At 36.9% G+C, this 20,885-nt stretch overlaps 1 protein-coding gene and 1 long non-coding RNA gene across 7 annotated transcripts in view; one reads left to right on the top strand and one right to left on the bottom strand.

The window, feature by feature from the left end:
* LOC102474014 (uncharacterized) overlaps positions 1 to 19,641 on the bottom strand; it is a 23,165-nt gene extending 3,524 nt beyond the window's left edge. The window contains exons 1-4 of the long non-coding RNA XR_335783.1: positions 19,529 to 19,641; positions 14,306 to 14,333; positions 14,138 to 14,171; positions 2,603 to 2,643 (exon numbers count right to left, since the gene is read on the bottom strand). This is a non-coding gene — a long non-coding RNA (uncharacterized LOC102474014). The remainder of the gene's footprint in view (positions 1 to 2,602; positions 2,644 to 14,137; positions 14,172 to 14,305; positions 14,334 to 19,528) is intronic.
* Positions 1 to 20,885, top strand: part of AKT3 (AKT serine/threonine kinase 3) — a 335,945-nt gene that overhangs the window by 285,751 nt on the left and 29,309 nt on the right. The gene's annotated exons all lie outside the window — the stretch shown is intronic.

Raw genomic sequence — 20,885 nt, 5'->3', positions numbered from 1 at the left:
AAAACCCCCCCCCCCCCCCCCAAAAAAGAAATTAGTTACAAGAACCAGCCTGATGCCAGTCGCTATTTTAATGAATTCAGTGTAAATCCTAGTGCTCTGAATAGTATAAGTTAGGAAGTAATTTACAAATTCAAACACATTTATAGGACCTTTGTCTTTAAAATAATGTGACTTACTCATTAGAGGTTAATTCATCTCTAAGGTCAGCTATTTTTTATTATGTTTTTATTAATAAACTTTGGGAAGTATATTTTTATAGATTTATTTTTAAAGGATTATTGATTATTTTTCTGTATAATATGCCAAGGCTAGAGATGAAGGTACATCTAGGCATGCTGGTATCTTTAGGGTAATCTAAATCTTTCCCCAGGTGAAGTATTCTGGATTCTAAGCAGTGTGGTTTGACCCTCTAAAGAGCATAGTACTGGATGTGCCTGATGGGGCTCTGGTCCTGGATGGACAGCTGTTTTATCCACATGTAAACATTACTGCTTTAGGTTGGTATGTAAGCCTAGTGGTTAAGAGAATGAGATCTCACATGGATGACTGTGGTTTGGATCCCAGCCCAGAGACTTGAAAAGCACTCCAGGTAGATTGGCATGTGACATGGTGGTTAAGATGATGGACTCCCATGTGGTTGACCATTGTTTGAGTCTTAGACCTGGTGGTTTGCTTTCTCACTACCCACCCCCACCTCTTTCTGGTCAAATTAAAAATAATAATAGTAGTAATAAATAAAATGAAATAAATGATTCTTAAAAACAAGGAAGACAGACAGACGCCAGGTGTGTGCACTGCATATGTGCCCAAAAGCTTAATGCATTAGAGAAATGGACAAAGGGTAGTTATATGATCACACCCTATTGTGAAGTGCCTTTTCCCTCTTTCTGTGTCTGTCTGTTTCTGTCTCTGACAAGTGCACATATTCTTTCACAATTAAAAACAAATTATGGTCCTTTCAGTACATTCAAGCTTTAAGATTTTGGGCAAGATGTTTTATACTGTGAGGTTAACTAGACAGATTTTCATATAGATTTCCGTATAGGTTTTATGCTCAGTTTGTCAGTCCTGTGGGTTTTTTGCGATTTTCTGTTGAATCTGTGGACTCTAGACGTAGATTCAGGGAGAACTGGCATCTGAGCCATGAGCCTTCAGATCCATGAACCTACTGAGTCTTCCCATTTACGTAGGTGGTCTTTAAATTCCCTCAGTAATGTTTCGTAATTTAAATATTTTCTATCTTCTGATGTGAGAAGTTCATTTTAACTTTGTTTGCTCTCAGTATATAAAAATACAATTGATTTTTTTATATTGACTTGATAGTCCATTAATACAAGATAGTAAAACTCACTTGTACCCTTTTATATAGATTACTTGCAGTTATCTGAATACACATTATATCTTAGGTAAATAAACACAATTTTACTTTACATAACTCATGATATGATGCTCTAAGATGGCCATATCACTGTTGTAGTGTTCTTCCCCAAAATGCATAACCTCAGTATAATCCTAAGAAAACCTGAGGGGCCATCAGGTGGTATGGTGGTTAAGGTGCTGGACTCCCATGGTGGCCATCCGTGGTTCGAGTCCCAGACTTGGTAACTTGAAACTCAGGCCGGGCATATGTGTGTACATGCATGCCTGCATAAAATCCTGAGAGGAGAATGAAGGAGAAGGGATTGAGACATAGCTACCCTCTCTGGAGGTTGATTTTCACTTTCCATGTCTCTCTTTCTCTGGAGAGTGCACATCCCCCATGGCAAAACTTTTTTTTTATCAGAAAAGGAAGGAAGGAAGGAAGGAAGGGAGGGAGGGAGGGAGGGAGAGAGAGAGAGAGAGAGAGCGAGAGAGAGAGAGAGAGAGAGCGAGAGAGAGAGAGAGAGAGAGCGAGAGAGAGAGAGAGAGAGAGCGAGAGAGAGAGAGAGAGAGAGCGAGAGAGAGAGAAAGAAAGAAAGAAAGAAAACCCAAAGAACCCACATGAAGAAATATTCTTCAAAATACCTGGCCAGATAACTTCAAAAATGTCAGCCTCAGGCCAGCAGCAGTCATGCTCCACCATGCTGAGACCACATGGGAAGGTCCTCAGTTCACATCCTGAGGCCTTTCTGCACACACTGGGTGTTGTTTGTGTACACACCCATGTTCCTGGCTGGCTGAGGCTGGGGGTGGGTTGTGGAATGAAGACCTGTTGAGGGTACCTGTCTCTTGTCTCTCTCCTTCTACCCCTTGTCTCTCTCTTATGGAAGAAATAAACTTAAAAAATATTGTCACAGCATACAAATATTTTTAGTTTAAGATATTTTGTGAATTAATAAAATGTGAAAAAAGTTTAGTATGGAAGGGAGAGGGGGGAAGGGGAAAGAATAAACAAGTAAAAGTATGCTTAATTGACAAAAAATGAGAAGCTATTTGCTGATAAGGTATAGAGTAATATCTTTGGCTTGACTGACATGCATGGTATTTGTGCTGGAAAAAGAAATGTTGTACACTGTAGACATGATTAAATGTAAATAAGTTACATTTAATAATTTTAAAAAGATTTAAAATAAAAAAAATTGTCACCCTCATGATAGACCAAGAAAGGTGGTAGAATACTCACTGATTGGAGAAAGCATGATAGCTAAATTGCAGTGTGGGCTCCTGAAAAACAATTGATTTTTTTATATTGACTTGATAGTCTATTAATACAAGATAATAAAACTCAGTAATTGTACCCTTTTATGTAGATTACTTGCAATTATCTGAATACACATTCTATCTTAGGTAAATTGATAACTAAGTTACAGTGTGGGCTCCTGGACATTACTGGGGAAAAAAAAAATCTTAATAAAGTTGGTGTAGTTAACAATATTGTTAAACAAAGATATTAAATTCTTAGTTTTGATTACTGTGTTATAGCTACATAAGATGTTCACATTTGGGGAAGATGTGAAAAGGGTTTTTGGTTGCCACATGTACTATTTTTATTAGTCTTCTCTAAGCATAAAATTATTTCTATATAATAAGTTATAGAACAGCAATATGGATACAATTTGTTTGAGAGATTTTTGCTTTAGGACACATGCATTCACCAGAAAGACAGAGACAGACAGAGAGACAGCAATTGAGAAATCACACCCTGGGGGGATGGCCACATCACAATCCCTTCTCCTCCATTCTTCTCTTGGGATTTGGGGCACCATATGCACATGTGCCTAGCATGAGTTTTAAGCCAGGTCTGGGACTTGAACTACAGTCATCTATGTGGGAGTCCAGCAACATAACCATTATGCCATCTGCTGGTCCCAATTCATTAATAGAATACAAAGGAGAAGTCATATGATTATTGCGATACATGCAGAAAAAGCTTATAACAAAATTCAACACATGTTTATGATTAAAAAAAACCCTTCAACACATGTTTATAATAAAAAAAAACTATCAGTAAATTAGGAATAGAACTTCAACCTACTACAGGTGGTATTAAAAAACAAACAAATAAACAAACAAAAAAGCCCTACATTGGGACCTGCAGATGGCATAATGGTTACATTGTTGGACTCCCATGTAGTCAACCGTGGTTCTCTCTCTCTCTGTCTGTCTGGCGAGCGCATGTGCCCTATAGCAAAAACCTCTTCCAAAAAAATATTTTTTTAAATGATGAATTACATTGATTTTTTTTGGTGTGTGTTACATTAACCTTATATTCTTGGGGAAAAACCCACCTGTTCATAATATGTTACACTTAGTATATATGGCTCAATTTAATACATGTGTATATGCGTGTGTGTGTATGTTATAGGCCACATGCTTTCCCGAGAGAGAGAGAGAGAGAGAGAGAACCTCCCAGGGGAGATGGCCACACTGCAATCTCTTCTTTTATATTCCCTCTCGGAATTTTGGATGAGCATGCACACATGCACATTTGTTTTTCAAGCTGCTGGGTCTGGGACTCAAACCGCTGTTAGACATATAGGGTCTAGTACCTTAACCTCCACTTCACTTCCTGCCCCCTACAGTGTGTTTCTAAAGGATTTTTGCTTTCTTAAATCATGAATAATATAGTTTTGTCATCTTTTCCTAAAATATCTTTGTATGATTTTTATTTTAGGAGCATGTTTGCTTTTTAAAAATAAGGTGGAACATTTTCCCTTCTTGATTTTTATAGAATTGTATGTGTAGAATTTGTATTACTTATTCCTTACTTTACCAGTGAAGCTACCTGAACCTGGAATTCAGTCTTTTTTAGAGAAGTTTTTAGCTATGAATTCATTTTCTTTAGTAGTTATGGCATTACTGTGATTATCTATTTTTTCTCAAATGAATTTTGGTATTTTGTGTCTTTCCAGGAATCTGTCATCTTTATGTTCTAATTTATTCTCTTGAAAATGTCTGAATTTCCCTTATATTATTTTAATGTTTGTAGTATCTATAGTGATGAACTCTTTTATTCTTGATACCGATAATTTGTGTTTTCCCAAAAGGTTTATCAGTGTTACTGGGTTTTTTGTCATTTGTTGTTTTTAAAGAACAAACTCTAAATTTCTCTTTCTCTGTTGCTTTGTTGTTCAAATTAATTAATTCTGTTTTTTATTATTTATTTATCTGCTACTTTTAAGCTTATTTTCCTATTTAATTTCTTTAAGTGCAAGCTAAGATGATTGTTTTGAGACCTTTCTAATTTTCTAACATATAAGCACTTAATGCTATTAGTTTTTCTCCAAGGACTGTTAGTCATGCTTTCCAAATTTTGAAATATTGAGTTTTCATTTCAAAATATTTTTAATTTTCCCTTGTGATTCCTTAATACAAGGGTTATTTAGAAGAGTATTATTTAATATAGATTTTTTTTCCCAATTTAATTACCTTGTGGTTGGAAAACATACTCTATATGATTTTAATCTTTCTAAATTTGTCAAGGTTTGCTTTGTGGCCCAGAAAATGTTTTAGTTGGTTTATGTTTTTTATACACTTAAAAAACATCAATATTCCGCTTTTATTGCATAAAGTGTTTGTCCATTAGATCAAGATGATTGATAGAGTTGTTCCTGTCTTCTGTTTTATTACTAATTTTCTACTTATTCTATCAGTTACTGAAAAAGGATTGCTAAAATCTCAATTATAATTTTTGTATTTGTTTATCTCTTCAGTTTTGCCTTACATATTTTGAAGCTTCATTGATAGCTCTGTACACATTTAGACTTGAAATCATTCTTAGTGAATTTACCTATTCATCATTATGAAATTTTCCTCTATATCCATGGCATTAATTTTTGTTTTGAAATCTATTTTGCCTGATATTAATGTAAGTACTTAAACTTCCTCTTTGATTTTGCATAATGTTTGCCATCATTTTACCTTTAATCTTTGTCAGTCATATTTATATGAATTTTCTTATAGCCAACATATAGTTGCTTCTTGTTCTTATTCCTGTGTTCTTAGATAACATATGCTTTTTAATGGAATGTATAACCTATCCTTATTTAATTTACTTATTGATATAGTTAGGTTTGTACCATGTTGCTATTTTTGTACTTGGTCTTTGTATTTTTTGTCTACTTTCTTTTGGATTTATTTATTTTTTTTTTAGAGAGATTTCTGCTATAGAGTCTGTGCAGAGAGACAGAAAGCGAGAAATCACCACCACCACACCACACCACACACACACACACACACACACCCACGGGGGATGGCCACGCCACAATCCCTTCTTCTCTATTATCCTCTCGGGATCTTGGGCACACATGCATACGCACCTGGCGTGAGTTTAAGAGCCACTGGGTCAGGGACTCGAACTGCAGTTGACTACATGAGAGTCTAGTGACATAGCCATTATGCCAACTTCTGGTCCCCCCATGGGGAGTTTTAAGCCAGGACTTGAACTACAGTCAAGTATGTGGGAGTCCAGCAATGTAACTATTATCCTAGCTGCTGTCCCACCCTTTTCTGGATTTATTGAAAAAAATAAAATAAAATAAAATAAAATAAGATTCTACGTTGTTTCTGTGCTCTTGTGAGCTGTGTGTCTATATTTTATTGTTGCGGGGTTGTAGAATTTGAGATATACACGATGTACTTCCTTGGGTTATGCTGACTCCATCATAAGCATCAGCATATTTTCATTTCTCCTTTCCGTTCTTTATGCCATTAGCTTACATTTTGCTTTCACAAATATAAATGAACATCACAATACATGGCAATTATATCTTGCTTTAGATAATTGTATTATAAAGTGACTAAAAATACTACACGTTATTATCAGTATTCTTTATTCTTTCACAGAGGAATGAAGGTCCATTCTTCCACCTGATTTTGTTTTTTTCTTATTATTTTTCTCTAAGATTAATTTAGTTTAACTTCTAAGGTATGACTTCTCTGGGTTTGGAATAATTTGTGGGCAAAAATGCATTTATGGGAAATATAGGATTGAAATTGATGAAAATATGAAATTTCAGAAAGGGAAAATAGTGCAAGAAAAAATAGTTACTAGTGAAGTGCATGAAGATACACTGACTGGAGGAGTCAGGATCCATGGTGGATGAACACTGGGTGTGGAATGGAGAGGTGGCCTGTTAGTATAGAGCAGCTTGTGCAGCTTCTGTTTTTTTTTTTTGGAGAGGTTTTCTTTTTTGTTTCGTTTTGTTTTGTTTTGCTGTAGGGCACTTGCACTCGCCAGAAAGACAGAGACAGACAGACAGAAAGACAGACAGAAAGTGAGTAATCACCCCCTAGGCAGATGGCCATGCCACAATCCCTTCTCCTCCTTTCTCCTCTAGGGATCTTGGGCACGCATGCACATGTGTCCCGGTATGAGTTTAAGCCACTGGATCTGGGACTTGAACTGTGGTCGACTACATGGGAGTTCAGCAACATAGCCGTTACGCTAACTGCTGGTCCCAGTATAGTGCAGCTTCTTGAACAGTTAGCTCCTGTGTTTACTTGATCTCTTTGCCAGAATTATAGATCCTGAAGTAAGAAAATGACATGAGGTCATTGGATTTTTTTTAACATTTTATTCATTTATTTATCCATTTATTTGTTGTGATTTTCAAGCCACCTGGTCCAGGATCAAACCATGGTCAGCCTTGTGGGAATGTAGCACCTTAACCACCACGGTACCTGCTGGCCCCACTGGGTGTTTTTAAATTTGGTCGATATAGACTTGAGGGAGAAACATCTGGAAAAGACAAGAACCTAAGTTAGAGATAGCTGCAGTGATGAATGCTCTGTGGCAGAGACCTCAGTAAGTACAACAAAGGCAAAGAGGAAGAGAAGTGTGAATTCTATAGATGAAAAGAAATGAGAATTAGCATTTTAGTCCGACAGTGGTGGGGAAAATACTGACTGGAAGAAAGCTTAAGAAAGAGGGTTATCGCTGGTTTAGGTAATAATTTAATAACATTGCAATAACAGTAGTACATGCATTGATGAAAACATTCATTTTTATTCCACATAATAGCATCTGCAAAGCAAACACTAATGCAATTGATAGAATGCAGTTCCAACTTAACATATGTAGAGGCTCATCACTTTTATTGATCTTTTCAAAAATACACCTTTTGATTTTGTCGTTTTTATTGATTTTTAATTTAACTTATTTCTGCTTTAATTTTTGTTCTTTTTCTTTGGGTGTGTGTGTGTGCACATGTGTGTGTGTGCACGCGAGCATTCACCTTTTTGTGTGTGTGTTTTCTAATTTGCTGGAAGGAATGAGTACTTCCTGGCAAAAGACAGAGAGTGAAAGAGAAAGTGAAGACACTCACTATGGGGGGCTGTGACACTGCAATCTCACCTCCTCCATCTCTCCCTCCCTTTGGGATTTTGGCCTTCCACACACACATGCTCCTCATAGTATCTGAAGCTAGCAGATCAACCTGCAGAGCTGGCCATGTGAGATCCAGTTACCTTAACCACCATACTACCATCTGGCCCTTATTATTCCTTTTCTTCTCCCTACTCTGGATATAATTTGGTCTTCTAATTTCCTAAACTGGAAGCTTCGATTATTTGTTCAGGTCTTTCTTTTTGTAGTTTATTTATTCAGTACTAAAATTTTCCTCTAATGATTGCTTTTGGCTTGTATCCCATAGATTTTGATGTTGTATATTCATTTTTGTTCAGTTAAAAATATTTTAAATTTTAAGACCAGCAGATGTTGTTATGGTTATGTCACTAGACTCCCACAGAGTTGACCAGAGTTTGAGTCCTAGACCGGGTGGCTGAAAACTCATGCCAGGTTCATGTGTGTGCAGGCCCGAAATCCTGAGCCAAGAATGGAGGAGAAGGGATTGTGATTGTGGTGTTACCATCCCCCCTTGGAGGGATGATTCTCATTTTCTGTCTCTCTGTCTCTGTCTCTTGGGTTAGTGCATGTGCCCTACAGCAGAAATTTCTCTCTAAAAGAAAAACTATTTAAATTTTTTTCTTGATACTTCTTTGATGCATGTGTTACTTAGAAGTGAAGTATTTACAAATATTTTTGGAATTTTTCTGTTTTTATTATTGGTACCTAATTTAATCCCATTGTGGTCTAAAAGCATACTTTTATATGAATTTTATTTTTTAAATTTGCTATGGTATGCTTTTTAGCCAAGAATATGGTCTCTTGGTGAGTGTTCTGTGTGAGTTTGGGAAAAATTATATATTCTGCTGTTGTGTAAAATATTCTATAAAAGTAGGTTAGATCTAGTTGATTGATGGCACTGTTCAGCTTGATTTTGTCCTTAACTGCTGGATCTGTCAGTTACTGATAGAAGGTTGTTGAAATCTTCAACTATAATAGTAGATTCATCTGTTTCTCCTTGCAGTTCTGTCAGTTTTTGCCTCATGTATTTTGACTCTCTGGTGTTAGACACGTACACACTAAGGATTCCTCTAAAATCTTGTAAGCAGGATTGGCCCCTTGATCATCATGTAATGCCCTTCTTTATCTCTGATAATTTTCCTTGCTCACCAGTGCATTTTGTTAAATAAATACAGTGAACATCCTCCCCCCTAACCCATTCTTGGTTTTACTTTCTACAGTTTCAATTGCCTGTGGCTGAGGTCCAAAAATACATGAATACAGTATAAGATGTTTAGAGAGAGAGAGAATACATTCACATAACTTTAAGATTTTGCCAAGTACATGTGTTCTCCAGAGAGACAGAGAGAGCAGCAATGAGAAGTCATCCCCCCGCCCGCAGGAGGATGACCACACCGCAGTCCCTTCTCGCCTCCTCTTGGGATTTGGGGCATACACACACATGTGCCCTGTGTCTGGGAATCAAGCTGCTGGGTCTGGGACTTCAGACCATGGTTGACTCTGGGAGTCCAGTGCCTTAACCACCATGCCACCTGCTGACCCACACTATATTGTTATAATTCTTTTATTCTTATTAGTTATTGATATTAATCTCTTAATGTGCCTAATTTATAAATTACACTTTCTTATATATATGAATAGGAAAAATGAGTATGTGTAAGGCTCAGTACTATCCACAGTTTTGGGCAGCACCTGGATGTCTAAAACGTGTACCCTGCATTAGTTTCAAGCCACCATGGTTACAGAACTCAAACTGCGGTCAACCATGTGGGAGTCCAGCACCTTAACCAGTACCCACAAGTAATAGGATACTGCTGTTGAGCTGCTCCAGCCTTATTTTAGTTACTGAGCATGACGTAGCTATAGGTGTGGATGAGATGTGTATCGTTTGGTGTTCCCTCAGCTGCCTGAATTTGTGCCTTGGTGTCTGCCATTGGATGTGGAAAATCTGCAGTCATCATTGCTCAAAATACTTCTTTTGTTCTCATTTGACATTTTGGTTTTCCTGTTACATGTGTTACATCTTTTATAATTGTACTATAGTTTCTGACTACTCTCTTATTTTTCTTCTTCTTTTTGTTTGTTTGTTTTTCTTTTTTTCCTTTGTTTGCATTTTCCTTTTGGAAATTTCCATTTTTTTTTTCTCTTATTTTTTTCTTTTTGACCAGACGGTAAGTGGTGTACTTGTCAAAATGAGAGAGAAAAACAGTGAGAATGAGAGTGAGAGACCACATCTCCACGGGGCATGTTCATACCACAGTCCATTCTCTTCTTTCTCCCTTCTGTCAAGATTTTGGGCAAGTATGCCCACGTACCTCACAAGTTTCTCAAGCTCCTGGGTCTGGTATCCATCTACCTTAATCACCACACCACAGGCTGGCCTGAAAGTTTTCATTGGCATTTCGTCAAGCTCACTGGCTGTGTCCACATTATTGATGAGTTCATCAAAAGCATTCTTTTTTTTAAAAAAAGGTTTATCTATTTATTTATGATTGTTATTGATCACATGAATTTGGCCAGAGAAAGACAGAGTGAGAGAGGGAGAGTTAGAAAGCAAGCCATCCTGTCCAGGACTCGAACTGCCATCAGCCATGTGGGAATTCCAGCACCTTAACCACCATGCCACTTGCTGGTCCCGCAAAGCATTCTTTTTTAAAGAGATTTTTGTTAGAGGGAGTGTGCACTCGCTAGACAGACAGACAGAAAGTGAGAAGTTACCCCCCAAAGGGGATGGCCATGCAATTCTTCTCCTCTATTCTCTTGGATTTGGGGTATACACACACATGCACCCTGCATTAGTTTCAAGCCACCATGGTTACAGGACTCAAACTGCGGTCAGCCATGTGGGAGTCCAGCACCTTAACCAGTATGCCACCTGCTGGTCCCCGTCAAAAACATTCTTAATTTTTATTACAGCATTTTAGAATTCAGTCTTTTTTATTATTATTCTTTCTCAGAGTTACTGTCACTCTTCTAGTATTACCTAGTTATTCTTACATGTAGTATACTTTTTTCATTAAAACCCTCATTATCTTGATCATAGATTATTTAAATTCCTGGTCTCGTAATTACATACCTGAATCTAGTTGTGATGCTTTTGTTTTAAGCTGTGTTGTCTTTTAGTATGTAATGTAATTTTTTTTGCTGAACATTTTGTATGTGATGTATTGGCTAAAAGAAATAGAGACAAATAGGTCTTCAAGTAGAAATTGTGTGTGTGTCCATCTTATTTATATAACCAAACTAACTATTGAGTTGTTGAGAAAGTGACACATTTTTGCATAGAAACACATAGAAAACTATATCATGACTTTTCCAACCACCCAATAGATCTTATACCTTTTTGAAAAAAATATTTTAGGAGATAATGCTACGTAGGTGATTGTGGTGCCTATTTCCGATCTCTATGATCTTTCAATTATTTCATCTTGCATTATTGTACTGACTAGCATCTCCAGAATAATGCTATGAATTAGGTTGTTGGGACATCATGATATATTTTTCTGTTTTTCTATGCAAAAATGTGTCATGGCTTTCCTGATGACCTAATAGAAATGGTGAGAACAAACATTGCATTTTTCCAGTCTTAGAGTGTTTTTATTTCCCTCATTGATTATAATCTTAGTTGTAGTTTTAGGATGCATGCCATCCTTCATGACAAAATTTTCTACTATTCCTAGTTTTCTGAATATTTTTATTATGAATGGATACTGAAGATTCTGCTGAATCTTTTCTGTATTTGAGATAACCATGGTGTTTCTTTTTTACTTTGTTAATGTGATGAATCATATTGATTTTTGTACATTACATCAGTCTTGCATACCTAGAATAAATCTAGAACAGTCACAAAATGCTATAATTTTTTATATAGTGCCAGATTTCTTAATATTTTATTATGGATATATCTATATTCATGAGAGATGTTTGCCCCTGCTTTTCATGTATTATCTGCTTTTGGAATTTTGATAATTTTGGACACTGGAAATGGGTTGTGTCCCTTTTCTTCTCTATTTTGTAAGTATTTGTATAGCATTGGCATGTATCTTTTTTAATGTGTGACAAAATTCTTCTGTGAAATCCTCTAGGTCAAGGCTAAAGAAACTTAGTTTCTATAAGGTATATAGGGTAATTCTAGTTACCTGTTTGTTTTGAATGAGGCTTGATAGTTTGTATATATTTGAAGAAATTTTTAAAATTTCATCTAATTATTGATTTTTTTGCTACAGGGTTCATACACTTGCCAGAGAAGAAGAGAGATTCAGAGAGACACAAAGTGAGAACTCACTGGGGGGCAGGTTGGCCGCAATCCCTTCTCCATTCTCCTTTTGGATCTTGGGCACACAAGCACATGTGCCCAGCGTGAGTTTTAAATTGCCTGGTTCAGGACTTAAACCACAGTTGGCTATGTGAGAGTCCATTTGCTGGTCCCCAATTGTTGAATTTATCAGAATTAATTTGATTGAGGTGATTATAACCAGCTGAAGTGGTTATGACTCTAGAATTCCACATAGTCGACTGTGATTTGAGTCCCAGACATGATGGCTTAAAATTGTGCCAGGAGTGTGTGTATGCATGCCCAAGATCTCAAGGGGAGAATGGCGGAGAAGGGTTTGTGGTGTGACCATCCTCCCAAGGATGATTTTTCTCTTTCTGTCTCTCTTTGGCAAGCATAGGCACCTTGCAGCAAAAATCTCTCTCTCAAAAAAAGAATTAAGTGGATTGATTTTTATCATTTATGAAGAACCAGCTTTTTATTTTCATTAATTTTGTTTTATATTTTCTTTCTTTTTATTCCTTTCTGCTTTTTTTTTGTTTATCGCTTTCCTTTTGTAATGTTAGTAAATTGGGAACTTGATTTTACTACTTCTTTTATAATATGAGCATGAAATACTATGTTTACCTTTAAATCCTATTCAACTGTAACCTATAAATTTTGATACACTGTGTTTGATTAAATTTCATTTCAAAATGCATTCTAATTTCCCTTTTAATTGCTTCTTTTGCCCTGTGCATTATTGAAGTATGTTGTTTGAGTCATAATATTTGGGAACTTTTTTAAGCTATCTTTCTGATTTTGATCTCTAGCTATCTTTGTTGTTAGGGAACATACTTTGTATAATTCAGATCTTTTAAACTTACTAAGATGTCTTTAACTGACTCAAAATATGGTTTATGTTGATGAATCATGTACACTTATGAAGAGAATCCATAGCCTGTTCTTGTATAGGTTGTTCTATAAATGTTGACTAAGTCCAGTGGGTTAATGTTGTTAAGTCTTCTACATCCTTGCTGATGGCTTTTCTTCTTGAATTGATTGATTACTAGGAGAGAAAGTGGATCTTTGTAATTGTGGTTTTGACTATTTCTCCTTTTAGTTCTATCAGTTTTGATTTTTTTTTAAAGTTATGTTTTTAAGTGCATGCAAATTTAGGATTTTTTTTTATAAATTTGCCTTTGTATCATTTAGGTTAACCAATTTATTGGTGTAAACACTGTAATATAAATAAAGAGAATTTAAAACAATAGAATACTACTAGCATAACCAGAAGTTAGTTATTTGAAGAAATCAACAAAATTGATAAAATTTTAGCTAAATTTGCAAAGGAGGAAGAAGAAAAGTGACAGAAAAGGCAGAAAGAGAAAAGTGACAAAGGAGGAAAAAGAAAAGAGGGCTGTTACCACTAAATACAAAGGACTGTAAGGCAATGCCATCAACAGCGCCTTGCCATCAAGTTACCATCAAACAGGCAAAAAACCACCAAAGTTAACAAAATGACTCAGACAAAAATCTGAATAGACCTGCAATTCATGGGGATTAAATCAGTAATCAAAAATCTCCCAACAAAAAAAAGCCCAAGATTAGATGACCTAACAAAAGTAGTCTATACAAGGTTTAAAGAATTAATGCCATTCCTCATAAAAATTTTTCAAGAAAAATGAAGATAACTGAACATGACTTAATTTATTCTATGTGTCTAATGTTACAGTGTGACCATCCCCCCAGGGGTGATCCCAAGCCAGAGACCTGTAAGAAAAGAAAACCATAACCAGTATTCCTAATCAATGTAGACTTAAAATTCCTTAACAATATACTAGTAAACCAACTAGTAGTATATTAAAAGTGAGCTGTCTTTCAGGAATGTAAGTCTATGTCAATATATAAAACTTGATCAATGTAATATATTAATAGAATGAAAGAAAAAATCTTTCGTGATCATCTCAACTGGTTCAGAAAAAAGTGTTTGCCAAAATTCAACACCCTTTAATGACAAAAGCATTTTTAAAAAACTAAGAATAAGAGGAAAGTTTCTCAACATGATAAAAACTATACATGAAAAACCCAGCACTAACCTTATTCAGTGGTGAAAGACTAAAAGCTTTTCTCCTAAGAAAGGAAAGACAAGGATACTTTCAACACTTCTGTTTAACACTGTACTAGAAATTGTAACTGGAGCATTTAGATGAGAATAAGAAATAAACAATCAAATTACAAAGGAAGAATTAAAACGTTTTACTCACAGATGCCATGGTCTATATGTAGAAAATCCTAAAGAAAACACACACAAATTAACTCTTTTAGAGCTAATAAACAGATTCAGCAAGGTTCCACGATAAAAAAATGAACATAACAAATACAACATAAGGACCAGCAGATGGCGTAATAATTAGTCTCTGGTCTCCCGCGTAGTTGACTGTGATTTAAGTTCCAGACCCAGTGGCTTAAAACTTATGCCAGGTGCATTGGCGTATGTGCCCAAAATCCTAAAAGGAGAATGGAGGAGAAAGGATTGTGGCATGACCTTCCTCTCTGGGGGGAGATTTCTCACTTACTGTCTGTCTAGCGAGCATACATGCCCTATAGCAAAAACAACAACAACAACAACAAAAATCTAAAAAAAAAGTATTTTTGTAGACTACCTATATATAATCAAAAAAGGAATTTAAAAAATCCATTTAAAATAGCATCAGAGCCAAAGGTGGATTGGAGGTTAAGGCGGCTATATCCCACATAGTCAATTGTGCAGTTTGAGTTCCAAACCTGGTGGCTTAAAAGTCATGCTGGGTACATGTATATATGTGCCCAAAATCCTGAGGGGATTGCTGCATGGCCATCCCCCTGGGGGTGATTTCTCTTTCTCTCGCTCTCTTTCTCTGTCTCTCTTTGGTGAGCACATGCACCCTAGAAAAGGAGGGTTGTCAAAAAGAGTTAAAATATTTAGGGATAAATATATTGAAGGAGACACAAATCTTGCACACTGCAGACTACAAGACATTGCTAGAAGAAATTAAAGGTGACGTAAATGGGAGACAGATCATGTTTATAGATTGGAGACTTAATCTTGTTAAGATAGCAGTGGTACTCAAAGCAGAAATACACATTCACTGTGATTTTTTTTTATTCTTGCAGTGGAATACTGTACAATAATAAAAAATTTATAAGTACGAATACTAATTTCAAAAATATAAACACAAAAGACAAGTTGCTAAGGGTATTTAGAAAATGATGCATTATTACAAAAACTGAAAATTAAAGAAAGCATTTTTATGACATATGTATGGAAGAAGGTGCAAAAACTTGCATGCAGTTAATACAGTATAATTTCAGGATGATGTTTGCTTGAATCATAGGTGTGATTGTCATTCTTGTAGGTTAAAATGTAAAATATTAGTGAAATGAAAGTAATACATGCTTAGCTGTATCTTACCTCAACTGTTTCAAAGTATATATGGCACAATGTTAACAGATGTTTGGTCCGGTCTTTTTACACTAGTTCCTGTTCTTTCCTTAATGTTTATAATAGTTCATTTTTAAGATTTTTTAAGCCATGTGGAAGGTAAAAAGAAATGGAAATGCTAAAATTTATGCTACTCGAGAAAATTGAAGAGTAAAGGTGCAATAGCAGCACAGAGCAGCCTTTAGAATGGATTACACAGTGTTCTCTGTATGACTTTATGCAGTTTCAATTGCCCATGTCTAGTACAAAAATACTAAATGGAAGATTTTAGGAATAAACAGTTTATAAGTTTGAATGCATGCCTTTCTGAGAAGAGTGATGAAATCACACCTGGAACATGCATCTTCGTTTTGGTCAGTGTATCCACACCGTATATGCTATCAACCCGTTTGTCACTTACTAGCTGTATCTTAGTAGCAGGTGTGTGCTAACCTGCAGTTTCAAGCATCCACTGGGGAACATAGGCCCTATCGAAAAGGGCGGGACTACTGTATTTGTTTGTTTTCTCATATACCGAGGAAAAAGGATTGGTAAAGAATATGAAAGTAGAGACACATACAAAAAAAAGTATGATTTAAGAGTGAAGGCCAGCCCACATAGTGAAAATTTGGGCTGTTGAGTCAAGTTTAAATGGGCCCTCCAGTGATCCTTGTATCTTTTTAGAGATCCCTAGCTGTATTTCTCTGTAGCTTCCCCCACTCTTCTCCCTATGTAAGATACTCTTCTCAAGCTTCTGACCTCAACCATGTACATTTTTCTCACTCTAAATAAGAAAGTAGGATTCCTGCCATTACAGGCAAGACCTACCTTAACTTCCTGCCCAAGTGTGTATAAACACGTCTGCTTCTGTGGGCCTTCTTTTTCTTTCTGGTCATGTCTCTACAAGGATACCCCATCCCTTTTGTCCCTTGGGTTCCTGAAGATCTGTTCATGTTTTCAAAAATTTGTCCTGTTATTCAGATCAGATAATCCGTTGATGCATCTTCAAGCTTATTGACGTTTACATGAGGGATCTTCAAAAAGCTCATGAAAAATGTGTACTGGGAAAATACTATGCATGAATTGCAAAAAGTTTTTGCACTGAAATCTATACTTCTAAAGAGTCCATTTTTCTACATGTTTTTGGAAACCTTACTTATATAATCTTTGGTCTGCTATAAGCCCATACATTGAATTTATTTCTAATGTTCTATTTTTTCATCTTAGATTTTTTTATTTGGTCCTTTTATTAATAGTTCCTATTCTGTGCTGAGATTTCTCTTTCCATCTTTTCTCTTATTATGAGCATGTTTTACATTACCTCATTGAGCACAGTTATAAAACTGCTTTAAAATCTTTGTCTTGCTAATTTCAACATCTCTTTATTCCAGCATCAGTCTCTATGGATACCTTCTTCTGGTGTGTGGGACATGTTTTTCTGTTTTCTAATGCTGATTCATTGGAGAGATTTCTTGCCCATTGTGATGAGTATGTTTATAGTATCTCTGAATTCTGATAGGTTGTAGCAAATACTATGGTGTTTTTGTTTTAATTAGGTAAGTTATCACAACTCAACTCAACCTGCAAACTCTGTCTTTTCTTCAGTGAGTTATAATTTGAGGTCATTTTATTTAGGCTTCACCAGTGTATGGCTCAGGAGCCAACCAGAGATTTGGATAGACATTATAGACAGAATTTAGAGCCCCCTTTCTTTGGTTCTGTCTTTTTAGGGTTCTCCCTTCACTTTATTTTTTAAATTATTTTATTTTAAAATTATTTTATTATTAATATCGTTTTTATTTTTTTTTAACTAGGTATAGTCATCAGAGAGAGAGAGAGAGAAGGAAAGTGAGAAAGCAAGCCACCAAGTCTGGCACTTAAACCACAGTCAGCCTTGTGGGAGTCCAGTACCTTAACCACCATCCCATCTGCTAGCCCTTTCTCCTCACTTTAAAGCTGCTGTGCTTATCTATACTCTGTTCTCTGGTTCTTCATGGCATTAAGACACTAGGTTTCTAATCCAAGTTTTTTGCCCTGGTGGCATGAACTGGAGCTCACCTTCAGGCAAAAAGCCCCAAAGATGGGAAATGCAACTGGTCTGGTCCTATTTCCGTCTTTCAAATGTCAAACTCTCCTGTATCTGACTCTTCTCAGTTCCTTCCAGAGCCCTTGGATGATTTTTCTTTTTTTTTTTTTTTTTTTTTGGAGTATATATTCTGTAGGAGGATTGATCCAATTAGAGCTGTTTGGCTATTACTAGAAATGAAACTTAGAATTTATTCTTGGGACCAGCAGTTGGCATCATGGCTATGTCTCTGGACTCCCATGTAGTCAACCGCGGTTCAAGCCCCAGACCTGGTGGTGTAAAGTCACGCTGGACGCATGTGCATACGTGCCCAAGATCCCAAGAGGAGTACGGAGGAGAAGGGATTGTGGTGTGGCCATACCCTCTGGGGGGGTGATTTCTCACTTTCTGTCTCTCTCTGTCTTTCTGGCGAGTACACATGCCCTATAGCAAAAACCTCTCCAAAAAAAAAAGAATTTATTCTTAATTATTCATTGTGTGCCTACTTGAACCTACTTGAATCTTTTCTTCTTTTGACACAGTGGTATTTTTTGTTCATGCAAAGAAGTATCAGTGTACACTTGTGCAGCATGCTAAAGAGCTTGTTTACATGAAAGCACTTCTGTATACACCAGGAGTCACCAGTGAATGTTACAGTTAGTTTAGGACACACCTCAAAGTATTGCCCTTCCTCGAGCCTGTCCCACTTCTCAGCAACAAATTCAGACTTTTTATGGACTGTCTAATTTCTGTGCTTTTGTTGGTAAGTAGGTATCAATGGCTAAAAGATCCAAGAACCCCCTATGGCTGTTTACTCTGTTTCTCCAGTACACGTGTTGTGCTTGTTCACCTTGTATCAACACTAAGGTATGTGTTGGGCGTGCAGAGATGACTGCGATGAGGTTTCTGTGCTCAGTCACTCACAGTGTAGTAGAGGAGACGGGCAGACCAGCAGAGCAGGTACAGCTCCATGTGAGGAGTGCTGTGTTTCAGAGGTGGTAGGAGTATTTCAGAGGGCACCTAACTCAGGCTTTACAGATAAAGGACCTGCTGCATAGCCCACATTTAGGATTAGCTTAAAATTAATTGGAATTTTATTCATATTATGACCCTTGAGGATGACTTTTCCTTGTATGAAAATGTAGGGCCTCAGTGTTTTATTTTTAAAATGAGAGGATTGGATTATTTCTATGACATTCGTTTCAGTGCAAACATAATTCAGTTTCAAGCACATTGAAAAGAAGAGGTACTCAAAAACCTACTGTAGAGTATTTCAGATATTTAAGGTCATGTTTAATTGGTTAGTAGGAAGTGTAACTTGTTAATTCTTCCCATCCTAATATTCTGGTATTTACTGACTATATATACCTTCAGTATACCACATCTAAAGGAGAGCCTTGTATGTCCAGTTTACATTTAAAGGCAGTGTGTGTTTGGAACTTCTGGCCCCATTCCTTTCTTTTCTATTCTCTCCTTTTTGGGAGCCAGAGCTGTCAAAAGTTACCCCGTATCTTGTGTATCCTTCATAAAATTCTAGCTGGATTCCAGTGTTTAGTTCATTAGCGCAGTACCTAGGCATAGGAGCTCCCAATAAGTACAGCTTCTCTTCCCCTGTAGTCTCCTCGTTTATCACAGAAACTCCCCTCTACCCCACTGCATTTCACACTGAACTTCCACCTCTTCCTCCTTAGCTTTTAAAACCCTTTACCTTTCTTGGATCAGCCTAGTGGTGCAGCAGTTAAATACTATGGGGGGGTGGGGGTGGGGATCCCACAAGGCCGACCAAGGTACCAGTATCAGGCCCAGCAACTTGAAAAATATGCTGGGCACATGTGTGCATTCCCAGGAGGAAAAAAGGAAAGGGGAGTGCTGCATGACCAAACCCAGCAGGGGGTACTTTCCCCCTTTCTCTCCCTCTCACGCCCACATGCACTCTGGTATAAAACAAAACAAAAATCCTACCTTTCTTCCTCACCAGAATCTCATCTCTCAGTGCAGCTGCTCTGCATCACAGAGCCCTCTGTGGGGCCTGGCCTGGTGGTTGATAAGGAGTGGTTGTGACTGCCTTGGATAGAGCTTAGGTAGAAAGAGAGAGGTTCTTGGTCATCACCATGGAAACGAAATATGAAATTCTATATAAAGATAATTTATAAGTACTCATTGGGAGCTTATATTACTAATACTGCATTTTCCCCCCACCTTTTAAGTTTAATACCTGAATGTTACTGCCTGGGATCCTTCCCACATTCTGTGCCTTTGTTTTTTGTTTTTGTTTTTTCCTAGTAAAACAAGCTAAAACTTTTTTCCACTTTACATTGCAGGCTTTTGTAACAATACTGGCTTATAAGTTAGAAATTGTATCACTTATGTATCACTTGTGTACCATTTCTCCCCAGTCTACATAGACATTCAACTTCTGCTCAACTCCCTGCACCTTTCTAATCAGAAACAGTGATTAGTGGCTGCCCCACTGCTGCTGCTGACAGAGTGTGAAACTGGCTGCAGGAAGGAGAAAGATTATTTCACCAGGTTCTTGGTGGACTTCTGAGCGTTCTAATACATGTGGCCTGTCCGTCAACACTCTCAGAGAAGTCGAGTGTTTCTACTGCCCTCCCCTGCCTTTCAAGAAGGTGTCCTGTGTTTTTGTTTGTTTGTTTGTTTGAGAGAGATTTTTGTTGTAGGGCACGTGTGTTCACCAGAGATAGAGGGATGGACTGAAAGCAAGAAATTACCCCCCAGGGGGAATGGCCACACCGCAATCCCTTCTCTATTCTTACCTTTCCAGATCTTGGGCACTCCTGCACACACGCCCAGTGTGAGTTTAGGCTGCTGGGTCCAGACCTTGAACCACAGTTGACCACATGGGAGTCCAGTGACGTAACCATTACACCATCTGCTAGTCCTCCCTTTATTTTAATTAACACTATTTTAGTAGCAATTGTTAAAATGCAATTTTCAGCACATGATTATAGCGTATTATGATTAAATCAGGGTGATTAGTATTGCCAGCATCTCAGTCATTTGCAACATTATGTACTGTAAGTTGTTGTTAACAATATTCTCCCTACTGCATTTTATAACACTAGACACTGTTGTAACTGCAGATAGTTTCCATTACATTCATTTTTAAGAGCCCTTTCACCTTTTTAAGTGAATCCTCTCCAAGTATATCTGAGGTCTTCAAATAACATGGTGTATCTTTGGATATTTGTGAATAGCTTCACCTCTCTGCAGGTCTATAGTCAATGAAAGGAGTGCTTGTGAAGTTCTTTTTACATGAGCAGATGTTACCAAGGAAAAGTATTACTTCACTTTTCTG

Source organism: Tupaia chinensis, unplaced genomic scaffold (genome assembly GCF_000334495.1).
Source record: "Tupaia chinensis unplaced genomic scaffold, TupChi_1.0 Scaffold000532_1, whole genome shotgun sequence".
Classification (NCBI taxonomy): Eukaryota; Metazoa; Chordata; class Mammalia; order Scandentia; family Tupaiidae; genus Tupaia; species Tupaia belangeri.
This window is presented reverse-complemented; position numbering and strand designations above follow the sequence as displayed.